The following is a 15,721-nucleotide window of genomic DNA, read 5'->3' as shown; positions in this document are numbered from 1 at the left end:
TATAAGGAAAATTATTATTACGAGAGTTTTAAAACATTTACATGCGACTTGAGATAACATTACAACATATGCGCGAGGCTGCTTTTTTTACCTTATACAATAATACTCAGGCTCCGACATCGCTGCACCGCGACCGGGCCAGCCAACACGATACACCATACCAGACCAGATCAGACTCCAGACTAGCAACAACATACTGCTACAGCTACGCAGTTCCTACTGCAGTCAACACTGCTCTCTGGTCAGAGATTCTCTTATACCTTGCCTATTGCAGGCAGCTCATGAGCAATACATCGAAATTACATCTGCTCGGAGCTCTTACATAACCCTCCACTGGGCGGGTGGCGGGGGAAGCGGGGGGGGGGGGGGGGGTCAAAAATTTGGCAGCGATGGTGAGTCAATTGGACTTGTCATGAGCAACAATTTTTTCTAAAATCTACTTAATTAACTAAGTTTACAGTCACAGAGTATATAAGTGCAGAACATGAAATGACAGAGTACACATGCACTGAGTACAGAGCATATCAAGCAATGACAAAATGTATACGCAATGAGTACAAAACACATTAACAAATGACATAAAGTGCACACGCACTGTATATGTCTACAAGAACTAGGAAAGGAAAGGTAAGTATTGCATCATAGTTGTAGCACAGTAGGTTGCACGTAGCTGCACTGAAAGTCCATATCTTTCTACAGAAGCACAACACCAAGTGAGACAATCTGAAGTTCTCTTCCCTCAAGTATGAATCAGTGTAGCCAAGACACTGAAATTTCGTATTAATATTCAATGTTATCATTTTGGTAGTACATTCGGTACACCAAACAGTGGGACCATAATAACATCTCCATCGTTCAAGGTGGCGGACAGCATGATGTGTCAACACCACACTCTTGTAAGGTACACCAACGTAGAATTAGTGCAAAAACCAAATATAGTGCTCCATGATCATGAGGATAGACAGGACAAACGGATATTGCAATAATTTCTGGTATTTAGGTCAGAAGGTGGACATTAAGTCTTATGCTAGTCATCATAGAGAATTACACTAGTCTATTAACCGATTTGAGTAATTGTTGACACTCATTGCCTAGTTACTAAACATTTCTGTACTATGTATGGAGTATTACAGAACATTATTCAGAAGTCATCTGATTACAGTGAACATTGGCACTCATTGGCCAGTTACAAACAATTTTTATGCATTATTCAAAAGTGATCATTCAAAGCAAGAGTTAATTAATGGCATAGCACTTACGTTATTCATCTAGTTATAGTAATCATTGGCATTCATTGACCAGTTACAAACCATTTTTATGCATTGTTCAAAAGTGATCATTCAAAGCAAGAGTTAATTAATGGCATAGCATTTACATAATTCATCTAGTTATAGTAATCATTGGCATTCATTGGCCAGTTACAAAACATTTTTATGCATTGTTCAGAAGTCATCATTCAAAACAAGAGTTAATGAGTGTAGCATCAAGCTACTGGTATTTATATATAATAGCATGTAAGTGACATAAACCAAATTAAAAATATAAGAAGCAGTGGCATTCATTGGCGAGTTACAAAGTATTCATATAGTTTTATAAAACATTATTCAGTATTATTCAGAAGTCATCATTCAAAATGAGAGTTAATTATTGACATAGCATTTATAGAGTATTACAAAAATATTATTTACAGAAATTATTGGCATAGCGTTTATACATTATTACAAAACATCATTCAGTATTACTCAGAACTCATCATTCAAGTGACATAGGACATATTTAAAATGTAACACACTATAACTATTACTCAAGGTCTGTGGTTAGAAAACATCATTCAGTATTACTCAGAACTCATCATTCAAGTGACATAAGACATATTTAAAATGTAACACACTGTAACTATTACTCAAGGTCTGTGTTCCAATAATACATAGATATAATGGATTCAATACATCTGACAAATCTGCATTATATTTAGTACTATAAATATCTAGTACAGGTTTAATAACTAACTGCTTATAGCACAGTAATTTCATGAATAGCTTCTCCTGGAAAAAATACAAAATGGATTATTAAGCTGAAAGAAGAAACGCATATTATGCTGAAAAGTAGTGAACTTCGAATTAACAGGTAATGAAACGTGTACTCAATATGTATGTACTCTAGCTGTCCTTAAACTAGTAGCATTATTTGGGACTGGTAATACATTTTTTTTTGCGACAGCAATGCATTGCGTTGGGATCGATAATTAATTGCTGAGGCATGAAAATATTTGCTTTTGACCTATTGCTGCAAATAAGGATTAGTAACATATTCGCCATGAGTCAGCTGTAGCAAGGTTATGAACAAGTAGAGTACATGTGATCACATTCATGAATGACACACACAAATGGGTAAAAAAATGCAAGTACTAGAACAGGTTTAATAACTAACTGCTTATAGCACAGTAATTTCATGAATAGCTTCTCCTGGAAAAAATACAAAATGGATTATTAAGCTGAAAGAAGAAACGCATATTATGCTGAAAAGTAGTGAACTTCGAATTAACAGGTAATGAAACGTGTACTCAATACGTATGTACTCTAGCTGTCCTTTCCAAAACATTCAGTCATTACACCATGCGATATAAGACATACTGTCAAAACGAACTGCAACAAATACTTAAATAACTACATAGCATTTCTTAGCTAACAGTAAATATATAAACTTCATCATTATTCTCATCTGCAAAGAAAAACTTCATTATTCATATTACCATAACTTCATCACTATCATCAGCTGCAAAGAAAAACTTCATTATTCATATTAGTATATTCATCATATAAGTATTCATCATCATTCATTATCATCTGCAAAAAGACACTTCATTATTCATATTACCATTTACTTCATACAACTATTCATAGTATAGAGTTTCTTATTTCTCGCATATTTCATCACTAAAACTAAGATGTGTAGTTCTGCCTGACAGCCTGCATCAATCGCCTCGTATTCTGAAAGAAAAAAATTAGTTAAGACTGCTATCATACGATGTCTATAGTATATTCTTGTTAATGCTTGTTAATTCTGATCCATTTACTCTTCATCACAAGGTATTCCATTTTCTTTCGTTCTTTCCGAAGTTGAAATTTCCATTTCATAGTAATCCACTGAGGTTTGTTTAATTTATTTCTTTTACACGTTATTGCTTTCTGAAAATGACGAATAAGGATTAATATCTTACACTTAAATCATATACCCATTAAACAAAAACTGGTTTCTAGTGATATAATTAAGCATACAGCATAGCATGACAGAAAACGTATTATGTCAAAAACATAGAGAGTGTTCAGGTGCAAAAATGTACACACAGTCTCATAATGCAGTAGCCAAGAGTGTAGAATAGTCAAGATACTGAGATATCATAAGGAAAAATGTTAAAGTCAACTGGTGTTTGTTATATCTTAAAGATTTCGTAGTGTATACAAACAAAACAGGAAAACAATCATACATACACGAAAAATGGAAAATGTGCATGGTCTGATATATAACGACAAGAAATGACTTTCTTTGTGTTCAGCTTGTATGTTGTGTAGTTGATAGAGGCGAGAGTTGAAGACTTTAATGGAGAAACAATTTGATAAAATTAATATGTCACTAGATAGAATTGCATAATTGGTCATAAAATATGTAAGTTTATCTGGAAAAATGTGCACGGTCTGATGTGTAACGACAAGAAAAGCGACCTGTTAACCTTACCTTGCCGGGCACTTGCTAAGAAAAAATATGATAATCATCAGTAAGTAGTCATATAAATATAATTGCAGAAATGGTCATATAAAAATCAGGAAATGGCATTACAGTTGATAAATCATGAAGTATGTTCATTCAATAAAGGGTTTAATATTGGAGACATGGTGATTGCCTTTACTTTTTCTGGTTCTCAGAGTTTCGAAGTGTACTACATTGCGGTGAGGAGTGCTGCGAATTCTGTATTGACCTGCATATAGAAGCTCAAATTTACTGCATCTACTCTTTCCTCTGTTGGATAAAAAATGTGTGCGTACTAATATCTTCTGTCCAACGTGAAGGTCACGGCGTGTACAAACCTGTTTTTGCTGTCTTCTCCGGCGCTCTGCGGCACGTTTGATGTTGTTGAGTGCAATGTCAATTATTTCAAGGTGACGTAGTCGACGAGATGTAGGAAAGGATACTAATTCTTTAATTTTGTTAAGTGGTTCAACATTTTTCAGTATAACAGTCAAAGATAGCATAGTAGATTCATTTGGTATCGAGTTAATTACATCCTGGAACGACAGTATGTGTGTATCCCAATCGATATGTTTTTTATGGTAGTATATTCTACATATTTTACCAATTTCTTTCATTAGACGTTCACAACGGTTCGAAGAAGCGTGATACTTGGATATATAAATCGGCGAAATGTTTCTTGCTTGTAACATACGTGTCCATATAGCAGATCGAAACTGTGGTCCATTGTCGGAAATTACTTTCAATACATGCCCTACATGAAACAAAAAATGTTTTATAAATGCTTTCGAAACAGATTTAGGAGTAGCTTTGCGTAACGGAGTGAAGGTAATAAATTTCGAAGTGAGTTCAACAGCGACAAAGATGTAACAAAAATCCCTATTAGATCTGGGAATCGGACCAAAACTGTCTACAGCGGCCATGTGTCTCAATTTAACAGATAAAATGGGATGTAACGGAGGAATATGTGAAGTCGTGTCTGACTTAGCTTTCTGGCAGATTTTACATGACGCTAAAACTCGTCGAATACGTTTCTCCATGTTGGCAAAATAACAGTTCTGTCTCAATATAAGAAAACATTTTCTGGCTCCATAATGTGCGTAACGTAAATTAGTATACCAAATTAATTTGTTAACAAGCTCGTCAGGAATGCATAGTAACCAATTGTTGCTGTCAGGGTGAGAGCGGCGAAACAGAATGTTATTGCGTACAGTGTAATGGTTTCTGATGGTAACATTATTCCTATCTTGCCAAAGGTGTTTAATTTCTTTCCATACGTTGTCTTTGCTCTGCGCTTGTGCTATATCTCGTAATGATGCCGAAATAAAATTTTCGAATGCAACTTGTTGAATATACATGACGCTAGAATTTGCCTGGCAGAAGTTGCTTGCGATGTCTTGCTGATTGGTGCTGAGAGAACGGGATAGTGCGTCTGCTACCGGGAATGTGAACAATTGTAAAATTAAATTCCTGTAAATAAAGTTTCCATCTGCTTAATCTGTCATGTGTAAATTTAGCGGAAAGTAAAAACTGTATCGCTCTATGATCTGTGTAAACGGTCGTATGTCTTCCATAAAAAAAATGCCGAAATCTCGTAAATGTCTATACAACACATAATGTTTCAAGTTCTGTGAGAGAATAATTGCGTTCAGCAGGTGACAGAATGCGACTCGGAAAGGCGATGTTTTTAATTACTGTAGAATCATCTTCTTCAAGTTCCTGAAAAATGTGTACGCCTAAAGCGGTGTTAGAACTGTCGTTGGCAATGGAACAATTTCTAGTAAGATCTGGATGTGATAAAAGTGGTGCATTCAACAAAGCTTGTTTCAGATTGACAAATTCAGACAGCGCTTGGCTATCACAGGACCAAATAGTGTTTTTACCTGTCAATTGACATAATCCAGGGGTATCTAAAGCAGAGTAATGAATAAATTTACGGAAAAAGTTAATTAAACCCAAAAAGCTGCGTAGTTGTTTCTTCGTCGTAGGAACAGTATTGTCACGTAAAGCTTGAAGTTTTTCCGTGTCAGGCGCAATGCCTTCTGCTGAAATTACATGTCCAAGAAATTTTATAGAAGTTTTGCCAAAGTGCGATTTTCTAAGGTTGACTGTGAGTCCTTGTGCACTAAAAGTTCGTAACAGTTGTTCAAGAATCAAATTGTGTTCAGGCCAGTTAGCTTCTGCAATAAGAATGTCGTCTACATACGTTGTGATTCTGTCTATTTATTCTGTCGGAAGTATAGTATTCAAACAGCGAATAAATGCTGCTGAAGAAATAGTTAAACCGAACGGTAATTTACAAAATTGATAACAGTCACCAAAACAGAGAAAAGCCGTGTATTTTCTGCAATTCGGATGGATCTGAATTTGCCAAAATCCCGATTTAAAATCTAACGTGGAATAAACAGCAGTACCATGGAATTTCTGTAGAAGGTCTTCTAGTGTTTGAGGGCGATCTATTTAATTAATAATAATGTCATTGATTTGACGCGAATCAAGTACGAGGCGAAGTGAACCATCCTTTTTCTTAACAATATGGAGCGGGTTTATGTACGGACTAACTGCTTGGTCAAGCATAGCTTGCAATTCTTTCTTAACTTGATCTGAGTGAATATAAGGAATGGGATAATGTTTGGCTTTAAACGTGTCGTGCTGTTTAACTTGAAATTCATACATAAAACCGGACATAGTACCAGGGACGTTGTCAAAAACTGGAGCTTGCTGTAAAAGAATTTTGTGTAGTTGAGTACGTTCGTCGTCTGTATTTGCACTGCTCTGTTTAATTTTATCAGAAATCATCTGTATAACGTCATAGTCGGCTTCGTCTGGAGTATTATAGTTGTGTACGTACGTATCTGTGAACAATGTCTAATGACAGTCTATGTTACGTGATGCAGAAATGACCTCTTTACGATTAATTGTTTGTTCTTTTGCAGATGAAGAGTACTGAAATTCTAATGCCAGTTGTACATTTTCATTCTTTAACATTAAATAGGAATTTTGAAAGTCAATAATTGCGTCGTGTTGTATCAGAAAATTCGTATCTAAAATAACGTCTGTTGTCAATAAGGGAACAATCCAAAAATTTGAGTGAAACGTATGACCTGCAATACAAAACGATAAGTGTGTCTGTAATTTTACATCTACTCCTTTACCAGATACTGCTCCTTTTACTTTAGTTTTGCCTAATGGTAACGTAGGATAGGTATTCTCTTTGTTACATTCGTTGAAAGTTTCCTCTTTTATAACTGACATAGGTGATCCAGAATCGATTACTGCTGAAAATTTGGATGATCCAATCTTTACTTCAATGACAGGGTGTGAAATGGTTTTTTGAATAACTGGTTTTTCCTGCAAAAGGGTGTCTCGGATGTCGTCAAAAGTAATAACATTTTCGTGAACAAGGTTCTGTGTGTCAAAAGTATTGCTTGCGTTGCTGGAATATGCAACCTGTACTGTATCTAGTCAAATTCTTTCTGACGTGCTATTATTTGCGGGAGGATGCTGTGGCATTTCAACTATTTGTACTGTTCTGTTATTTCTTCCTGACGTATTACGTTCGGGATTATATCTACTGTCTGGTTCATTCATGATAATCTGTTGATGCGGATGATTTTGTTGCTGGTAAGACCGACTGTTATTAAACGTACGCTGAATATTGTGCTCATTACTTTAATGTCTGTCATGATAGTCATTACTATACGGCGCGTTGCGGTACGAGTTAAAATGGTGTGTTTTCTGTACGTAGTTATTTCCTTGTTGCTGTGCGTTACTATTTGGTGGAGCCGACGCTATACGTGTACGCGGCGAAACATTAAAACTTGGTTGACCTTGAAAACCACATTGTTGGTTAGGTATGCTAACTGGCTGGCTTTGATGCTGTTGTGGGGAAAACCCTCTATTGTTGCCAAAATGCATCTGCTATAGCAGAAAATATTGTACATACTGATGATTAAAATTTTGTTTGTTATTAAAATTCTCGTGGTTGTCATTTCTGGAGCGTACAACTGTCACTTTCAGGTAAAACTTGTCGTATCAGCTTTTCTTTACACGTTTCTAATCCTAGATAGATCGATAGTTGAAGAGCTGTTTTGATAGATATAAAGGATAGTAGAAGAGAAGGCAGCAGTGCAGAAAACTAAAGATAAAATAGCACTACTACGGCTCGGGACCCTGTGCACGCTACGGCACATATTCATCGAGTGTAATGAATCCCCTGAGGTCTATTACGTGCTACAAATAAATTTTTGTTTTTGCATTACAGGCAATGCCGGTGAAAATTCAAAAGCAAGTTATTGTATCCAATGCAATTCTAGTTTCTGCGTTACAGGCCAAGCCGATGAAAATACAAAAGCAAATTGTCGTATCCATTCCAAAGCGTGATTCAGTGTTCTGTCATTATTAAGCACTTTAAATTTCCTAACGGATAGAAAGTGCTTGTAATCAAAATTATCGTCTCTGTATGTCTGAACAGGTTCAGTCTGTGACTGTTCGGAATCTAAGTCACGTACTCTCTGTAAATTACCTAAATTATACAGGCTGTGTGAGTGTGAGAAATGTTCGGAATGTGGCGTATGCTGTGCCGTGTTAGAGGATGAAACATTTTTCATCTCTGCCACTTTTTGCTGTAAAGTTGACAATTTTCTATGTAATGTATTATTGGACGAACCTATCTGCTGTAAATTTTGGAATTCGGGAGTTTGATTAAACGAAACTGGTGAAGTATCGTCTGATTTGGTGTCATTATTACTTTCGATAACGTCAATAACACTGGCCAATTCATCATATTTTTCAGTCAGTACTTTTACCTGATCATCGTTTTTGGTATCACAAGCATTAATTTGTTTTTGTATTTTACGTGTGGTTCTGTTCAACTTTTTAACGTCTGCTTTTATGGCATCGGGATCCTGTATTAGTTCCAACTTTTCAAGTCTGTTGGTCATTGTCTGAAAGTCTAATGTGTGTGTGTCTGTTTTTGTTTTAAGATCGGAGATTTTATCATGCAATTTGGTGTCCAACTGTTTGATAGTATTAATTTCGTCTGATACTGTAGCAATATTGTGGTCTACGTATGTTTTTGCTTTCGTAAACAATTTACGCTTATCTTCCTGTCACTGTGCAGTAATTGTTTCCATGACTTGTTGCTTTACTTTATTCTGTTCCTGTATAAATTTACGGTAACGCGTTTCACTGTTTTGTAGGTGGTGATTAGAACGTTCGTCAATTTGGCTGTTCTGTTGGTCAAATTTCGCGTGTACTTTCGCATCCAGTGTGCGTGAAAGTTCTGCTGACATTAATTTAAACTCGTAGCGTAACTGTGTTGCGCTCTCAGAACATTGTTTAGCGACTGCACTAATTTCGTCTCTAAGTAATTTAGTTGTGGCTGCATGTGTATTACTTAATTCTTGAGCCACAGATCTAATTTCTTCACTACTGCTCCTAGCACAAGCGTTAATTCCCTCACGTAATTATTCTTTAGTATCATGACATTGCGCGGCAACGGCTGTAATCTGTTCACTAAGTTGTTTGTTCTGTTCATTAAGTTGTTTGAAATTGTTATCTTGCTTATCATTCAACTGTTTGAGACTCTCATTCAACTGTTGGGAATTGTTATCTTGTTTTTCATTATGTTCATTAATTTGTTGTTTGAGATTTTCATTAAGTTGTAGCATTAATGCTATAACTCGATCCATGCCAAAATTAGCTAATGTATTCTCTGTGCTGTGTGATGGTGTATCTGCTTTTGTCGCGTTTTGTGTAACCATTTGGTCATTCTATGATTCTTGAACAGGTTCGCCAATTGGATGTGCATTACTAGTCACTACCTCGGAATCAAATAAATCTGACGTATTTTGACTACATTGTTCATCTTCGTGAGAAAAATTTATCTTCACAGTTCAAATTTTGCAAACCGGATGTGTCAAACTGGGCAACGTTCATTGTATCGGACGTGCCGCGTCATCATTTATTACATTTACTGCGGACATAATTGAATTTGTTTGTTCATCATTAGGATCAAAATCATTACTAGTGATCAGTAGGCACTGATTATCTGTAATTAGACGATTATCACTATTACACTGAGTGTCGCATGTATCATCTGTCAAGTTATTCGAGTCGGCTATTTCACTCATTGCACATCGCGATGTACCGTTAACAGTTTTTCGCGGCATTTTTCACAAATCAAAATTAAGCACAAAATGGAACAAAGTCAAATAAAAAATGGAAGAAATACAATTATAACAAAGAGCAATAAATTGCCGATGATCTCTGAAAGAAAGCGTGACAAATTAGCAAATGCGTTGCGCCAGATGCAAACTACATTTAAGTAAATAAGAGCAGATATATGACTACTTTCTCAGAGATTCAGAAAGAAATACGATCCTGGCCGGTTGTCGCCAAGTGTAACCTCCCCACAAAATAAAAATATAAATAATAATAATATGAATATGATTCTAATTTAGTGTAACCTCAAAACAAAATTCTTTCACAGTGTAACCTCCCCACAAAATTCGTTCCCATTTATAACCTCCCTACAGAAATTCATTCACATTTAACCTCCACACAAAATTCTTTCTGATTTAATCTAAGCTCAAAATTCATTCACATTTAGCGTAACCTCACAATAGAAAAATTCCTAAACCTCTCAACAGTAAAAATTATAAGTATGACGTTCACATTCAGTGTAACGTCCCAATAAAAAAATACATTCAGTAACCTAGTAATAAAACAATGTAACTAACCTCTCAATTAAATTGTCGCTCACTTATGACTTTTCAATAATTCACTGTGAATTTAACCTGGTAAATTTTGGACGACAGCAGTGCTCCGTCATGACCCTGAAAGATCATTCTGAATAAAAAAAGGAAAAATTCTTACCTCAATAAAGTCGCCGGATATATCTGCTCTTACAACAAATTTTTCCGGCCCAGCTCTATACAATGCTGGCCGATATATCTCTCATTTATGAAAGGAAGCAACTGTTTTTTCTATTGCAATAATCGGGATGATCATGGATGGGAGAAATTAGTAAATCATTTAAATTGAAATTAATGGTCGTTAATAGTTACTTTTTATAAGGAAAATTATTATTACGAGAGTTTTAAAACATTTACATGCGACTTGAGATAACATTACTACATATGTGCGAGGCTGCTTTTTCACCTTATAGAATAATACTCAGGCTCCGACATCGCTGCACCGCGACCGGGCCAGCCAACACGATACACCATACCAGACCAGAGCAGACTCCAGACTAGCAACAACATACTGCTACAGCTACACAGTTCCTATTGCAGTCAACACTGCTCTCTGGTCAGAGATTCTCTTATACCTTGTCTATTGCAGGCAACGCATGAGCAATACATCGAAATTACATCTGCTCGGACCTCTTACAAGTACAAATGTACTCCACCACTTTTTTTTGTTAAAAATACGTTTCTTCTATATTTAATTACTTTATTTATTTTCTACATCTTTTGCGATGCATGAGAAAATTCGTTACTAATACTTCTGAAACGAGGGAAGGAATTACACATTTAATTTTTTAAAGGCAAAGTGAGTTTTTGTCACTCCACCCATTTATTACTCACAACATGCTACATTACACAAGAAGTAATTAAACTATTCAAAATAACTTTAATGAAAAAGCTCACAATACACAAAAAAGTAATCACAGTAGACATGTACAATAAGAAATCACGTACAATTCTTACAAACAACGCCAGTTGTCGAATGTTCAACATACACCCATTCGCTACATTTTGCACACACTCTTGGTGTTCATTTATTTCTTGATCTGCCACATATTTTACAACATCAATCGCCCTCTTTTTTTAGGTTAGCTATTTTCGCTTTTTCTTCTGAGTCATCGCCTAACAACATCAGTCTTCGAATTTTTAGTTGTGTGGGTATCAGGGACTGTTTCATGAGTTCATGAACCTGTGGTTTCAAAATTTTCTCACTAAATTCGTCTAATAAATCAGCTCGTTTCACTTTGATATAGTTTTTGTTGAAGAAATAAATGCGTAAAGCACCGAGAGCGGCTATACTTAAAACACTGTAAAAAATAGCTGTTGGCCATCTTTTAGTAGTTCTGGCTGTATCACAATTTGATCAAAGTTAATCGAGGACGTCAACTCCAACTTTTGTGCGATTGTAGAATGTAACAATCTCTGGTTTGTTTTTCGAACTGGTGGACTCGTCAATCGCTGGATCATTGTGCATACTTGAAAGTAAAATTACTGCTTTCTTTTTCCTTTCGCAGTAGGATACCAGTTTTGCATCATGTCTAAAGTCGAAAACAGAGTGTTTATTTCTCGAGATTCGCTGGGTAAAAATTCCTGAGGTATTTCTTTTTTCTAGTGTCTGATTGTTCCAACATAAACTGCCTTTTTCTCGAGCAGTTCTTGAGGCAGATGCTAGCTAGTAAACCAATTATCGCCGGATGTTGCTACGTCCTATTCCTAAAATTGGTGTCGCAATCTTCCAAACAAAGATGACATATGTAACGTATGACTGCACAGCAAGGATATTTGTCTCTGGGCAGGTATGATGATGATGATGATGATGATGATGATGTTTCGTTTGTGGGGCTTTCAACTGCGCGGTGATCAGCGCCAATGTAGCCCTGTCACGAATGATGATGATGATGATGATGATATGATGAGGTCAACATAAACACCCAGTCCCCGTGCAGACTGGGTAGGTATGATTGTGGAAGTCCAACACCAACTCTATGTATTCCACCTAAAAATCTTCTGGCAACGGCTGGATGTTGTTGGTAAAAGATGTCACATAAACACAAAAATTTTGATTATTTTTTGCGACAATCCTGAAATCCATTTTCATATTCTTGCATCAAATTGAAAAGTGTGGCTCCATATTTCACCCCATCCTTAGGATTATGTTTCAGTTTATCATCGCTTTACACAACCGGAATCTTATGGAATTTTTTTCCGGTCGTGTAACAAATGTTCACTTCTTAGGCCAGACTGGTACTTGCTCAGAGCTACATGCGGCCCGTGGCATGGGTTGTACACCCCTGATCTAAGCAGAGAGGCTGCACCTTGAAGGGAATATAAGGACCAACACTGGCATTTGCTGAAACTGTAAATGGCAGACCACAGACAATCATTTTCAACGCAACCGGTGGATCGATTAGAACCATCCCGCGTTCCGAATCCAGGGACTGCCAGTCCAGCGCTTCAAGGTGCGGAGCTACACCATTCGGTGGAGAATTTGGAAAAAACTGGTTTATGTACATTGTTTTCAAATAAAATAAAATGCATCACAATGAAAGATGGAATTCTGATATTGCACGTCTTGTCTTTAATTGTGCATGTTTCTTCATTTGAATGTATGCACGTTTTAAGATTTAATTGTGTGTCGAATTCATGGCTTCGTTCATTATAGTATTGCAAGAGCGTAAATAGATTTGGGCTTAAAAGAGAGGCAGCTGGATGCAGGACGTATTCGGTTCGGACGGATCCAAACAACCCACTGAAACAATTTTTTAGAAACAAACGAACTACAGAGTGTGTCGTCTGCTCTCCGCAAACTCCTCCCTATCGTCGGAACCTGTTTTCGTAACCAAGTACCGCCTGTGTGACCAGATTGGGCAATATTTTGCCATTTGGGCGAATTATGACAGAATTTTGAGCAATTTTTTTTTAAAATACGCAACCAACGCCGTTTGGGCGAAATTTTTGTAGATCGACGCGAGTTTTGAGTGACACAGGCAAATCCAGGTACACTTTTATCCTCTGGTTTTAAATAAATGTTATTTGTAATGATGTTTGCCGGTCCACTCCCTTATAAAATACTGCAACCCCGAAGTTGTACCAGTCTTAAGATAACGACTCCAGTGCTAACAATAAACTATCATAGAAGGTTAATTAGGCTACTATATTAGTGCATACATGTTTTTAACTTATGATAACGCTAGTGGACGAATAAAAATAAGGTTTTCTCTTCTTTCTTGTTGCAAACTTAGCCATAACTAGAAACTATCACAACAGCACGCAGTACAGAAATAATAAACGGCAGCAGTTACATTAAATTCAACTGTAAGCAAGATTGAACTGATTAACGAAACAACTGCAGGATTCAAGTATTGCCAACAACGTACAAAATCTGTCCTTGGCTACAGTAGGAATACGAGATAACTGATAGTGCTATTAATAAATCCATAGTTGAAATCTACCAATGGTCTTGTTGAATATTGATAGCGTGATTCCATTTTTCGTCCTGTGAAAATCTAAATATAGGGTGGATCAAAAATTTTCCGTCCGAAGAGCGTACAGTCCAGAAAGGTATGCCACTCAGGCAAGTCGCCGTGGGCTTTGAGGCAATTATCCCATCGATGCACCCATTTGCAAAGAGGGTGTCCTGCTGCGTGAAGGAGTCGGAAACTGCCTTCTACACATCATCGCTAGACGGGAATCGTCGACTGTGCAAGGTCTTTTTTTTTTTAAGGGACCAAATGCGTGGTAATCGATGGAGAAATACTGGGGAGGGTGTTCGAGTGTCTCCACTTGAGTTGTCATAGCTTCTGCATTATGGGGACGTGTGTTATCAAGAAACAGCAGCACTCGTTGTCACATCATTTCAAAACAACGGTTTTCGACAGACTTACTGCCACATATACATGCTTTATTATCCGATGGAAGTCTGCTTATGTTTTTACTCCGGCAGCTAAGAAAAGAATAACAGTAAGTTCGACCGGTTTGGACGCATTGATAATCACGTCGCTATAGTTCACGTTTCCGCATTTACTGCAGTCACGTTGGAAAGTCGCAAACGCCACACTAATCCCTTGTCCATACGTCGCACTTACGCGCCCATATAAGAGTCACGGTACCTTCCACATACGTTGTACCAACGCCCTCAAGCGGAATGTTTTTGAGCGCCCCTTACATCCTCCCATGTCTCTACATAGCAACTAGGTCGTGTGTAATTTTATTTGAGTGGTAAGGGCGGGGGCTCGGACCGCCTGGACCACTCGTTTGGCTACGTCCATGGTTAAAGATACGCTTCACGGGAGGACATATACAAGGGGATGGAGACCTATTGGCGAAACAGCCGGCTGGTATTGTCAAATTCATGAACAAGACTTTCGGTGAAAATATTACTCTTACACTTAGTATTCGTGAAAAGTGAATGTACACTCCTGGAAACTGAAATAAGAACACCATGAATTCATTGTCCCAGGAAGGGGAAACTTTATTGACACATTCCTGGGGTCAGATACATCACATGATCATACTGACAGAACCACAGGCACATAGACACAGGCAACAGAGCATGCACAATGTCGGCACTAGTACAGTGTATATCCACCTTTCGCAGCAATGCAGGCTGCTATTCTCCCATGGAGACGATCGTAGAGATGCTGGATGTAGTCCTGTGGAACGGCTAGCCATGCCATTTCCACCTGGCGCCTCAGTTGGACCAGCGTTCGTGCTGGACGTGCAGACCGCATGAGACGACGCTTCATCCAGTCCCAAACATGCTCAATGGGGGACAGATCCGGAGATCTTGCTGGCCAGGGTAGTTGACTTACACCTTCTAGAGCACGTTGGGTGGCACGGGATACATGCGGACGTGCATTGTCCTGTTGGAACAGCAAGTTCCCTTGCCGGTCTAGGAATGGTAGAACGATGGGTTCGATGGCGGTTTGGATGTACCGTGCACTATTCAGTGTCCCCTCGACGATCACCAGTGGTGTACGGCCAGTATAGGAGATCGCTCCCCACACCATGATGCCGGGTGTTGGCCCTGTGTGCCTCGGTCGTATGCAGTCCCGATTGTGGCGCTCACCTGCACGGCGCCAAACACGCATACGACCATCATTGGCACCAAGGCAGAAGCGACTCTCATCGCTGAAGACGACACGTCTCCATTCGTCCCTCCATTCACGCCTGTCGCGACACCACTGGAGGCGGGCTGCACGATGTTGGGGCGTGAGCGGAAG

The sequence above is a fragment of the Schistocerca cancellata genome, chromosome 6, assembly GCF_023864275.1.
Source record: "Schistocerca cancellata isolate TAMUIC-IGC-003103 chromosome 6, iqSchCanc2.1, whole genome shotgun sequence".
Taxonomy (NCBI): domain Eukaryota; kingdom Metazoa; phylum Arthropoda; class Insecta; order Orthoptera; family Acrididae; genus Schistocerca; species Schistocerca cancellata.
Note: the sequence above shows the minus strand (reverse complement) of the source record.